The 13,731-nt window shown below is 40.7% G+C and overlaps 1 protein-coding gene across 2 annotated transcripts in view; it reads left to right on the top strand.

Moving 5' to 3' along the window:
* The window catches only part of LOC309881978 (contactin-4), a 296,368-nt gene that overhangs the window by 265,798 nt on the left and 16,839 nt on the right, over positions 1-13,731 (top strand). The gene's annotated exons all lie outside the window — the stretch shown is intronic.

Here is a 13,731-nt window from a genome sequence, read left to right as displayed (position 1 = left end):
ACCCAGCCATGTTTAAGGTCATGCAAGGTCTTCATTCCTCTTTCCTCACTGTTCTACTCAATCTAATTTAAATTCCTGTTGGTTATGCCTCAATCCTTAGGAAAAAAAATAAATAAATAAATTAAAAAAAAAAAAAATAGTTACATGACACCTAGTGTTGAAAGCAAAAAAAATATAACTTAAAAAAAAAAGAGTTGCAGAGTTTAAAGTAACCTCAGAGTAGCACTTTAGGGCTGTCCATATATTATGGGCTTTTTGCAATTATGCTTGGTAGCATACACCATGTGTATTTGACTGATATCAAAAGCAAGGGTTTCTACACAAAAATTTAGAACTCTGAAAAAGTCAAAAGTTTTAATTTTTTGTTGTTGTTGTTTTTTGTTGTTGTTTTTTTTAGTAGTTACTGGACACCGTTTTTATATGTAGTCTAGATATGAATATTCAATTGCAAACCACAGTAAAGGTTATTATATGGTGCCTATCCAAAATTTCCTTCTGCAGCTGTATGGAGCTCATGTTGTTTGTGTTGAAAAGCTGGCAGGTGCATCTACTCTCTGTGGGTTATACCTGAGCCTGATAAATAGGTAGTTTTTTTCCCAGCTCTGCTCACACGAGAAGTTGAGGTCCTCAGAAAAATCAGGTCAGCCCCAAAGCACCCCAGGGAAGATGAAGTAACTGTGTATCATGTCAGCATTTCCATTTTTCTGACAGATAATTGAAGAAAAAGGTTGTAATTGTTGCAAGATTACAGAGGGGGAAATATGAGAAGCAGGTTCCCATCTGCTGCCAAGCCCTCCCCAAAGCCAGTACCTACCAGGTACTGGCCTTGTGCTTTGGGTTTCCTCAATGTGAACTCGTCAGACACGACAGCCAGGAGCTATTAGCTGTGTTGTGCCGGGGAAGGCCAGTGGCCTTGCTTAATCATTGATTAGGATCATAGTAAGCATCCAGGGGTGGGGCGTGGGGTTATCAGAGGGGTAATTTCCATCGGCCTCTTTGGAGATGTGTCGTAGCACGGTGTTGTGGGCAGACTGTCATGTGAGGCTTAACTCACAGACACTCCTGAATCAGCAGCACCACGAGGTCTGCTTCTTAGCTGGGGGAGAAAAAATTAGGTCAGCTCCTAAGGACAAAAACAGTTAAATGGCAAAGAAACATGTAAATGAAATAAACTGTAAAATGCCGATGGTTCGCTCTTAGGGCTAGCTGAATGAAGTTAGTTTTTTTTCTTGTAAACACTTACTGATCATAACAAATAAAACTTGTAAACACAATATAACTGTTAAGCTTCATTAAATTTGCAGCAGACAATTAATTTTTTTCAGGCAATTCAAATGGTCTTCTGTAGTACTGACTCAGTTTAATTGAACGTATTACCACAAGCAGACAATAAGAAATATATTGAAGATATCCATCTGGCTTGCATTGAAAACCTAGTGCGTTTCATTTTCTGTGGCTGTCACAAGCCTTACTAATTGCCTCATTTTGGCTGTTTTACAGTTAGTGTGATTTAGCCATTAATGTGATAAAAGTCATCTCGGTGAAGAGCTTGATATTAAAAAGCATAGATCTTCAGCCTATCTCTCCTGCCAATTTTGGACCTATCTATAGCATTATTAGAGTTATATTTTTAAAAGCAGAAATAACAAATATATTGACTCTCATGGAGCAGCTTCTCCAGGATCTTTGCCTATCAAATTCTGCTGTACAGAGAGCCAGTCAGCATGAAATACTTGCTCTGGGTAAACGCAGCAGATGCTTCTTCTGCTTCTCCCTGCCTTCTCCTTTCTGGTCCGTGTCCCTGCAACCTCCAGACAATCTTTAGTCACATTGGGGATCCTGAAAGTGGTAACTGCACAGACAAAAAAAGGAAGTCAAAATGAGCAATTGGCTGATTCTTACAAATGTTTCCAATTCAGCACATAAACGTGGGAAAAATAATTTCTTTTGGAAAAGTTCAGACATTATATCTGTATAACCTGTAAGGTTAAAAAAAAATAAATCCCATTTTTATTGTCTATTTTTGTCTTAAGCCCCCCATGATATTGCAGGGTCAGCATCGTTACAACCTCTCCTGCATAAAATGACTTAGAATAATTCCTTACAAAGCTCAGCAGTTTCTTTTTAGATATTTTCTTGTCTTCTTCTCTCCCAAAAAAAAGCAGGAAGTTCAGGAGTTGACTCAGTCATCGATATGGGATTGGGTTGTTTAGCTCATCATTGAAGATCAAATCCGTACATCTCTTGAAAAAGGAGATGACCTATAGGTTAAACACAGACTCTTAATGAGACGAAAGCAGGTTAATTAACACTTTTCATCAACTTGCTTCAATTTATTTTAACATGATCCATTTCAGAAAGGTTAAAATATTTTTCAGTTTTTGAATACAAATGAAAATCCAGCATAGTTAAAATGAAACCACAGATCAAGGACTTCTGATATATATATATATTAATCAAATAGATGTAGTGTATTCACTTATGTATGTGTCCTTATGTATGTCATTGTATATAAAACGTAAGTAATAAATACTTTGTCCAGTAGTTCATTTCATAGCTAAAGAAGACTAGCCAGAGCTTGTTAACTGGAAATTATTATCTGACTGGGGACACTTACAAATTCATAAGAAAAGGAATACATTTAACTTAACGTTTTCCACCCATTTCCCTAGCTAGTAGCTGCAGAGAATTAATTTAGATTTCAAAGAGCTACTAGGAGAAGTAGGAAAAGCTGAGGTCTGTGGGACGAGCCAGAATCGTGCGGTCTGGTTAACGAGGCAGTGCCACCATGCTGAGCAGGCCAGAAGTGTGCTCAGTAGATTAAATCAGTTGGAGGTAGCTGAACTGATGGACCTCTCCCGTGTCGGCGGGCTCTGCTGGTTACAGTTCGGGCTGTTGGCTCTGCACACAAACTGGCTGTGGAGGAATAAAGGAGTCCAGCTGGGGTTGGACATAAGGGGCTATATTCTCACGTCCTGAGACTGCATTTCTTAATGGAGTCACTGGGAATTGCTGGCAGTAGAAGATCTGTCTCATGGAACTCTTAGTTTCTTGCAACTGTTTTGGTCTGTAGAAAACTAAATGTGACAATTCTACTGCCATGAGATATAAATCCCATGTATCTATCTTCTTTGTGCTCATTCAAGAAGACTGCATTGTAAGTCTACTAACAGCATGAGTTTGATCTTCATCCCGAAGGAGGACACAGTTTATCCTTTTCCAAGGCATACAGTGGAATAAACTTCCAAACGTGAGCTTCACAGGAATCCCACATATCTTGACTAACTCAGGGCCATGCTGTAAGAGAAAACAATACAACAGAGAAAAGTGAGATCATTGTAGCCTTGTGGAAGATGGGAGTAGGTGTCCCTACAGCTGCTTCTCTCCACACCTGAGTAATTCAGTCTGGCTGCGCAGTTAGGGATGGGGGAGCTAATGATGTAAATATTACATGCATTGAGCAAATTACTGCCAGTCTCCATTTCAGGTGAGAGATGAAGGAATCTCTGCAGGAGAATAAAGAGTGAAAGTGGCAGTGACTCTGTTACTCCTAAGAACTTTATATCCTAGAAAATAGTGACTAAGAACAGACTGGCCTGAAGGCTATGGTTTTTACATCAAAGATACAGAGGAAGTGTTTAGAGAGCACATTTTGTGTAGTAGGAGGAAAATGTGTGAGCATTGAAGAAAAGAATCTGGGACAGTACTTGGGGAAATATCAGTCCTTTTGTGCATTTTCTCAGAAGCGTTTCTGGAAGCAGCTTAGCAGAACCAAACTTCTGAGGTTTTGAACAGTTTTGACTTTTTCTCTCTGGCCCTAGGTGGATTGGAAAGAGGAATCTAGTGACAGGTTACTCAAAGTTGCTTATCAGATAATAATATCCAAGTGGCACGTGGATAAAGACTGCGTGTGATGGTTCTTAACACGTCACGGAGTAACTAAAACACTGCCCAACAGTGATGAAGTGGTGTTTGCAATATTAGAGACTTCTGCAACCTGATTTTCACCTCTTCTAATGCAATTTAAGTAAGATTATGAGCAGTCCCATCAAAGTTAATATAAAGCCTAGAGTTCCTTGTCTTAATCCCAAAATCATGACAGCAGAGAGAATTTAATATCAGAGGCCACCAGAATAGGTTAAGTTCTGGGAGTGCTGTAGCACAGCATTCAAAACAGTTATTTAGGAACATGACATAAATAGAAATCTTCATGACTCAATGGCAGGTTGATCCCAAAATACAAGGAAGTTCTGTCATGAACTTGGGTTGATTCTCTCACACACACACATGCACACTTGAAATATGAATTTTATTTTCATTATGTTTGAAGTTTTTAATTGTATCATGAAGAGCTAATGATCAAAGCTGTAGGTTTTAGTGCTGCTTTCTTCTGGCTTCATTGTGAATACATCTAAATATTAATCTTTATTTGAATTTATTTAGAAAGTCAGCAGTATTTCACCAGTGAAAAATTCAGTTCTTTTTATGTCTCAGTAGGAAGTCTCCGTAACAATTCAAGCCTGAATCCATTAGCCCTGATAACTAAACCATTTGCTGTAATTGAAGATGAATGACATTCCCTGCAGCAGAGAGCCACAAGTGGTAGTGTCAGGGAGAAATACTGTAGACCATGACTAAAGTCCTAGCAAAGTTGTGTGCTGAGAAGCGTGGGGCCAAACTCATCCATCACTGAAATCAGGCTGGAAGGAAGGATGGTAGGGCTGACGTGCTCTTTGTTCCTCCTCCTCCCTGTGTGATTCTTTACAAGTTAGATCTTGATTGTTGTTTTGAGGTGATGCGTGTAAGAAAAATTTGACTAATTTGAAGTAAAATGCCACGCAACAGGAAAAAATGTCAGGGACACTTTTTAATGATGCTCTGTGATGTATATTTGTAGTATAGGAGCTGGGAATTTTGAGCAAGTTATAATGACAGAACAGTCTTGCAGGTTATTATTCTCATTCCACATTTGATCCTGCCTTGATCCTGCCCCTTCCTGTAACATCAGTACTAGAGCTTCACCAACAAGAGAGCAAAACAGTAGCACGTCCCTCAGAAAGGCTTCTCTTCTCAGTTCATCACTAATTGGGACATGGAGACACAAGCCACTGCCTTGCAAAAGAGCAAAGCACATTGACAGACAGTCTCACCTTCACCAGGAAACAAATTAGACCTCTGTGGCCCAGAAAATATTTTTTAAAGATTCGTTTTGTTCTTACAGTAACTTGATTTTTTTGGAAGTAGGTGTTTGGGCTTTAGTCTCGCCTGTGGTAGCAGAGGTCTCAACAGGGTTTCAAGTAAAAGTTTGTCTTAAATAAAAATATCTACTGTGCACAGCGGTGTCAGAAGACAAAACACTTTATAATGAAGGTCTTATATCTATTTGATAGGCCGGGTAAATAAGGCAGCAGAGACTTTTAATGACTAGCTCAAGGTCAGACAAGGAAAGTAAGGAGGAGAGCTTTTATTCCCTTTCGCTCCAAGATCTGTTATCTTGCTGGCCACAGAGCAGGCTTGCTCTTCGCTCTGTGCTTTTTCCCCTCTTTTGCTTATCTAATTCTCTATTCAGTGTAATTCTGTTAAGCTTAATTGTTCACATTTGGTTGTGATTCAAACTCTAAAAACTCAAACTAGTATTTAATAGGATGGTTCACATGCTGTGCTTGCCCCTAGCAGGAGCGATTTACAAGCCGGCAGTTTTGGATATGCTCCCTCTGCAAATAGCTACTAAATAGAGTTAAAATAGCTCTCTTTTTCCTGCTTTTCTTCTCCCTGTTGGCTGACTCAGTTCTTTGGATACTTCTAAATTCCAGAGGTTTGTAGATGAGTTTGGGTAACTGCTATTGTGCTTTCCTAATTAGTTCTAAACTTGCAAGTACTTTTTGACAATGTGTAATATCCACACGGCCTGAATAGGCTTAAACTTTTCTGCTATTTATATGTAAAACCTGAATAAGAATTCAGTGTTATGGGTAACTAGAGACAGACATTTTCCATCTGAAAAAAAAAATATTTTATTTAAACAAACTTTAAAAATGTTTTAAAATAGAAAAAAAAAATATGTTACTGGGACAGCATTATTTTTTCTAAGTGCTCAGTTTATTAATAAGTTTGACTTTTCATTTGAGGTTTACCTTTAAGCTGACCTGAGAAGATACTTTTGAAATTGAAAGTAAGTAAAAAATAAAATAAAATTGAATAATTGATTGCCCTACCTGCCTGCAGATTAGGCTGTGTCTAGTCCTGCCCAGTGGACAAAAACTTCTTAATTATGTCTTGTTGTCAGGATGTCATTTCCTGAGGCACTAGAGAAATGCCTAGATTTCTTTTTAGTGTAGATTGCATAAAGCTTGGGAATTACAGATTTTGCTTTAGTGTGGTAGAGGCATTTCTCTATGGGAGCTCCTTGCAAGAACTTCTACTAATTATATTCTAATTATAAAATAGTAGGAGCAGATGATGTTTTAGAGAAATACTTGGATTGAGAGCATTCATGGGATTGATAACAACAACCCAACCAGCATCTAAGCCATTGAGATAACACCAGGAGACAGACACTCAGCAATGAAAACTGAGCTGGACATCCTTCCTAATGACAGATAGCCAGGAGTTCAAGTGGGAAACTCTTTACATTGTTCCTGGGGTTTTTATGTTGAGTTTTGTGTCCCAGTGGAGATTCTAACCATTTAATGAACTAATATATTTGGTGCTTACTAAAATTAGTGAATCGTAGCCTGTTTTCTGTCCAGGAATCCTCCCTGGTGCTTTTTTCACTTAAAAACGAGCATATATTCAGTAGGTCACAGTTCTCTGCCTCCATAATGAAGACAGACAGACACAGTCATAGGAAATCAGTAAAAATGATTTAGCAAGGACAAAACTGTCTTGTTATTTTGTGGATGCAAGATTTTCCACATCCCTGCAGTGTTACCCCTCAGGAGACACTGACCATACTGAATTAGCAATGGAAATATTCAGTATCTTCTGCTGATGTGCAGTACAGCGCTCATCGTTTCACATGTGACTTTTGGTGTTGATACCTAAGTTATGTCATCTTTCTGTTGGCTTTCATAAAGTATCCCCAGCCACTTTCAGTACGACAGGTCCATCAGGGGGCAGGTAATGAAGTCTGCAAGGCATGCAAAAAATTGTTATGTTCTAATTTTTTTTTCATCCCAGCGAGAATCTTTAGCTCGTTACCACAATGAATCTTATATTCCATGCTTTTGTAGTCTGCAGCATGTTGAGGTTCTCAGGGGAAAATCAAGGCCAAAAATCCCTAAACCAAATAGAAAAACAAATGAAATAAAAAGGAGGTGCTTCCCTTCAGCTGATTTTATGTTACAGCTTTAGGGAAGTTGGGGAGTTTTTTACTGCAGCATAGGATAGCCAAAATCCCAACACAAAGAATATAGTGCTGGACTTAACTTAGTGACATCCTTGAACATATACAGTTCCACATGCACACACACATAATAAAGAATCAAAAAAGATTTACTTTAAGGTGTGTGTAGATATATGCTAGAATTGAGACTGTGACAGCCTCTGTGTGTGTGTATGGCTCTCTAGGATATTCATTCTGATTGCAACAATAGCAGAGTATCACTGAGAACTAATTATAGTATGTTTGAGAACTAAGAGGTGGTGACTTCCTACAAATTGCATTGCTGTATGAAATGGTATTTGTATAGGTACCTGTATTACAGCATGTATGGGAGTTTTTACTAATTCTGGGTAAATATATTGATGTAGCAGTTAGTGTAAATGTTTGTTTTAACAAAGTTATAATGCATGGGAAATAAATTAGAATACCCTGAAATTTTCCCAGGATCTTAATGTAACAGTAAATATTTTCCTGTTTTCAGAGATATCAGTAGGTGCTCCCGCCCAGCCCTCCTTACTGGTAGGACTGGTGACGTGCTGTGTTCACATCAGCTGCTTGAGAAGCTCAGTGTGTCTGGGACCACTTGATAAATCACCTGTACACCAAGACTTGCTTATTCCAAGACATTCATGACAAATGCAAGACTTGATCTGGGTGGCATTAAGGGTGGTTAAGCTGTGAATCATTCACTGGGAAGCTGGAAATTCCAGCTACTGATTTTCATGCCATTCTGTAGGTTTGACAGCTCAAGAGACATCAGCTCCTAATGACTCTTGACTTGGGATTTATTCTTGCATGTCAGCTTATTCCTAACATCTTGGTCCTGAGGAGGAGGGTGTAGATAACAGACATAGAACTCAGTTAGGAAAAATCTAAAACCATATCCTACCATAAAAGTGCAAAGACCGTGCCAGTCACTTTATAATGTCTCAGTTTGAATGCCTGCCTATCATATTATTGCTGCTCCGTTTCTTTCTGAAATTTTCTATTTGTGGTCATTACCATTCAAAATGTATTTAAAAGCCCCATAAATCAACAATCCTAGCAGGTTAAGCTGTTCAAATGGAGAAAAATCTTCTGGCCCCAGCCCACGTACGTGGGCTGCACAACAGACTGCACAGTGCTGCATTTGCACAATTACCTGTGGCTTGTAGTACAAAGGGAATGGTGATTGATCCTTGAGTGACTTGCAATTTATCAAAGATTAGATATGATTTCTCCTGTATCTGATTAACCTTCTCTGTAAGATGGCCATCATTTTTGTAATGGCAGTAGATTATTCCATACTTGAAAAGATGGATATCAGCTAGTTTCAATCAATAGCCCACAAAAGGTGACACCTCGGATTCACTGGGTTATCTATAAAGTGTGTCACAAATGGTTCAATCGTTTGTCAAATATACCAATTTCATCTAAGGCACCTCTGAAGTGGAGTGGCTTTTATTTGAGTCTGAAATGCAAAGAGAGAGAAGGTATGTTTGGGTTTTGTCGCGTAATCAGGCACTGTTGCATGCTGCTATAAAGAACAAGTATGAATTTCTATGAGTGACAGATTTGACTGTCATTTGCAGACCCCATTACGTATGATTTTCTTTGTCACAATTGTATGGGGAGAGCTTGATTTTATAAGATTGCTTTGCACTGGGTAAAATGGAGGTTGAAATGAAGTATTGTGCCCTCTTGTTATTTAAGTAACACTCGTTGTACTCTCAGTGGAGTGGATATATTTTCATATATTTTGTCTTTGAATTTGTTATAACGGCACATCCCTCCCCAGTATCCTTTGATACAATTCCATTCTTAATGTGTTTTCAGATTTAAATTAACCTTCATTTATTATTCAGCCACACAAAGGATGTGTATTTGAGTATGCAGAAATGCAATCCGCTGATTGACTGCCGGGTCCCTGTCTGGGAGGTGGGAGGCATTAATTCCTGGGAGGGAGACTTAGACAGTTTTCAATCTGTGGGAAGCTATTTTTCAATGTCAGTTTAAGAAATATGTTAATAACTTGTACCGCAACTGCAGTTCAGCTCTGAATGAAGCTGAGAAGGAGGCTGCCATTCTCACAGGTGAGGCTGAAGCAATTGGATGGGCAGGTTACTGAGGAGGGCAGTCACAAGGAGCAGAATATAAAATACTCACTTAAAAAAAAAAAAAAAAAAACTGGCCCACTCCAAAACAAAGAGGCATTCCTTAGAGAAACGGGCTCAAGCGACATGCTGAAGCACACATCTGAAAATAACTGCATGCCCCCCACCCTGCCGTAGTTCTGATATGGCAAGATTTAAGCCAAGTAAGTAGCAAGATAAGGATTCTCTTTCAGGAAAGCAATTTTAGCACGTCTTAAATGCCCAGCTAAACTGAGTGTATTGCTGAATAAGAGTCTCCACTCTTCCAGGAAAGGTCAAACGTTCCACCCCTTAATCCCTGTAAAATATGTGGCCACGTGTCACTGCCAGTGGTGCCAAAGATCAGTGCTGCCTGATTACATGGAAAGATCTAGACCGCTAACCACAAATATTTCTAAAATCAAAAAATGACTTTAGTCCTAAGCCTAAAGTCCCTTTTCTAAGCTGATGGTGTCCCTTTCCCTTTTAATAAGATTACAGTTTATGAGGCTGAACTACCATACTACAAACACGAGGAAGTGCTGCAACAGTGCCCGTTAAGGCATGTGCCTTATAAACCAGTTATAAACCACTTACAAACGTGTCCTGCAGGAGCACACGTGTAACAGCTGACAGCATGGAACTGAAGAGTTACGTTGGCATGAGGACGAGCTGAAAGCACGTATGTGGCCATCACAGCTCAAGTCTGCAATAGTGTAAAGCAGTCTATGTTTTGCCATTTATCTTTGGCTTTCCCCATGTCTTTCTCAGATTAATTTTGGCCGTGCCCCATAGGGTGCTTAAACAATCTATGAAGATAGCTGTAGTTTGTTGTGCTAATTCATACTATGTGTTTAGTTATTCACCAGTTATAAATCTCTTTAGCTTAGGGTTATATTTTCCTGTTTTTAGTATTTTTCACAGTGTCTGATGGTGCCCAGAGCACTGAGAGCTCCTGAAGCTGAGCTAGACGTCAGCTGCTTTGGGCTTCATGGTCTTGGATAAATGTTTCAGTCACAAACAGGAGAGAAAGAAACATTGGAGCACATTTGAGCACTTATATATTGGCCTTTGATTCTTCAGTTGCTCATAGAAAACAGATGATTCTACCTCCAAAATTGATTTTTATTATCTCCAGACATGATTTGCCTTGAAATCAATATAATAATGTAAAATGTCATTGCAAATAGAGGACATTGATCTGTAATGCATTTATTAACTCCCTCTTATAAAAACAACAACACAAAAAAGAAAACAGTAACTCCTCTGGTTTTCCATAAGGAGAAAAAAATAGCATTATAATTTATATTAAAAAAAAAAAAAATTTAATCTTGTAGGTAAAATTACGCGGATTAAGTATAAAATGGAGGTGAATCTTTAACACGGTAACGCTAATTGCTGCCTCAGACAAGCAGGTAATTAGATGGTTAATCACACTTGCAAGTAGTGCTTATCTGCCTAGGTCTACATAAAGAATATCAGCAATGTAGGTGGAAATTCAGCCCCAGGAAAGCAGCACTGTCCCTTTTCCTTAGCGTTGGATGCAGCCCTGTGTGCTTGGCATTGCCTCTCTTTGTCTTAGCTGCTTGTTTGAAGCATCTGGTAATTGCACATAAACTCTTGCACTTGAGCATTCATGCCTGAACCTGAAATTACCTTGTCAGCCACACCGGCTTTCATTAAGCAGCTAACAGATGCCCTGGCATGCTGCTATCCCAGAGCATGATGCAGGGAGTTGGAGTCTCGTGTGCTGCGATGGCCATGCTGCGTGTGGCAGCCTCATGTCCCTCCTGCAACAGCCATGCCCTCTGAGCACAGTATGTGGGACACGAGTATTTCTTATCTACCTGAAGGAAATGAACTTATTCCTTTGCAAAAGCGCACACTGCTTTTTTCTGTTTAAAGAGCCAGACTTTGTTTCTTCTCTCTATAAGCCACTGCTGCAGTTTTTGCCTTTCTGACTTGTGTCCATTTCCACAGTTTTCCATTCAAAGGCACAAATATTTGCTACACACTTTGCCTCTATAGGCACTGCTAAGTCTGGGGATGAATTATGGTTCCTTCCATTTTCTTTTACTATGAAAAAATATATCCAAAGCCTGAGTGTTCCCTTCTCCTTCATCTCTTTTGACCTCCTCCTCTGTGCCAGGACAGATGTCTAAATAAGCACTTAAGCAGTAGGTACACAAGTTTCAGAAACCAGCATTGGAAATACTGTCATTATTTCTTCTTTGGATTAGTCTTGGAGATGCTCAAGTCCACTGACTTGAGTCCAACGACAGGAGCTGTGTCTCCTGTTCAATCTTTTGCTGTGGTAAAGCACAGTGTGTGCCTCCTCCACCCCGGGCTGGCAAAGCAGACCTCGTTGTTTGCTAAGCACTTTGATATCCACAAATGAAAGGCACTGCGCCTATTAATATCGCCGAATCCGTTCCCCGCAGAGCTGAGCACACAGCCGCCACAGCTGAGCCAAATTGGTAATGAGTGTATTTGGAATGGGGGTGCCAAGGAGCCGAGCAGTGCAAACAGAGCAGCCTTCCCGTAGGTGCAAACCCTTTGCTCGGCTGGAACCTTGCTGGCTGGCACCACGCACACGGTGCCGCTTCTCACTGTGCCCTGGTCCTCTTGTATCACTCAAGGTACATTTGCATGCCCTGGACTGACTTTAAAAATAAAAACCAACAAGCATTATCCCCAAGTGTCAGCCTCTGCTTTGCTTTATGTCATCTGTGCCATGTCTCTGTAGCTGGTGGCCCGCTGTGTCACGTCCTCCTGATCAATGCGACGCAGCACAGCCCTGCGTGAGCTACAGCAAGCAAGCGCAGCCCTGCAAAGCTGTTTATCCTAAACAAGTAATCCCCCCTAATGGACACCCAATCAATAGCAAGCCGGGGTGGGAAGGCTTCTCTTCAGCTCGGATAATTGCTGCCCTCAGCCCATACTGCGATGCCAGCAGCCTGCAGCTCCATGGCTGGGGAATGCGGCACGGCGTGCCCAGGTGGGACGCACCGCGCAGGCAGCTGAGCACGGCTGCCTTTAACAGGGTGTGAGGGACAGAAGAGCAGTAGCTGAGGGTAGGAAATGCTGCTCAGGTCCGTTTCTTCTTCCAGACTGAAAGCTATTAGGAAAGCTTTGTGAAGATCTCTGCTCATATAAGCCAAATGCATTAAATCAGTCAGAAATATGGCAAATTCTCCAAGCATGCACCACAGCAGTAACACTAAGGGATGTCACTCAGACAACAGCAGGTAAGAAAAGCCAAGATGACTTCTCTGCCCCTGAAGGGGTCTGGGGGCCAGCCGAGCTGCCCCGGCGTGGCTCTGCTCCGCTGAGGGTCTGCCCCGCCAGCTCACACAAGCAGCAGGCTGAGCCCCCAGCCTGCTCGGCATGAGAGGAAAACTATGTGTAAAACAAACACCACGTGTTTCCTTCACATGGCAAGCACAAAAACTGCAGTGGTGAAAATGCTGAAGTGAAAGGAAGGCGAAGAGGGAGCCTCGCTGCTTCCCAAGCCTTCAGTGACACCTACAGCCAGGCGCATGGCAGGGGGGCACCGCAGCTGCACCCGGCCTCTGCTCAGCAACACCAAGAGAGACCAAACACCAGATTATTCTACCTCCTGACGACGAGGGCTTTCCATTCCCTGAGAGCACTCCCTTTAGCATTCAGCATTCCCTTGTCTCTCCTACACAAACTCATCAGCAATGCCAGAGGTACCTTCACAGCACTGACCGGGAGCAGTTGTGCTCCCTGGGGCATTTGCTTGGCAGTTCCCGGTGCCACCTCCCTCTGCAGCGCCCACAAACCTGCAGACAACAACTGCACAGGGTGACATTACTGATAGAAATTCTTACCCTTTATTTGTAACTGACTGTTTCAGACATTTTTTAAAATATCTCAAAATGCACCAGAGTGCTCTAAAGGTGAGTATTAACAAAATCACAATTTTTCTTTAAATTAGCTGTCCTTGGTAACAGTGCCCATACTGAGTAAAGACATCTAAAGAAAATAATCTGCACTTGGGTTAGTAACAGAGTGGTGAGCTCAGTTCACACAAGGTATTTGTCTCTGTAGATTGCCTCTTGTGCCTGGCAGGTGGACAATAAATAAATGAGTAGTTAGTAGAAAAAATATATATATATAAATTTATTTATTTATTTATTTATTTTTGACTTGGATGCTAACCAACACAATTTTGGTATCATTAAAGCACTCACCATAATTTAAAAGGTGCCT

This window comes from Aythya marila (assembly GCF_965140915.1).
Source record: "Aythya marila genome assembly, chromosome: 10".
Classification (NCBI taxonomy): Eukaryota; Metazoa; Chordata; class Aves; order Anseriformes; family Anatidae; genus Aythya; species Aythya marila.
The sequence above is the reverse complement of the archived record's forward strand: the minus strand, read 5'-3'. Positions and strand labels throughout refer to the sequence as shown.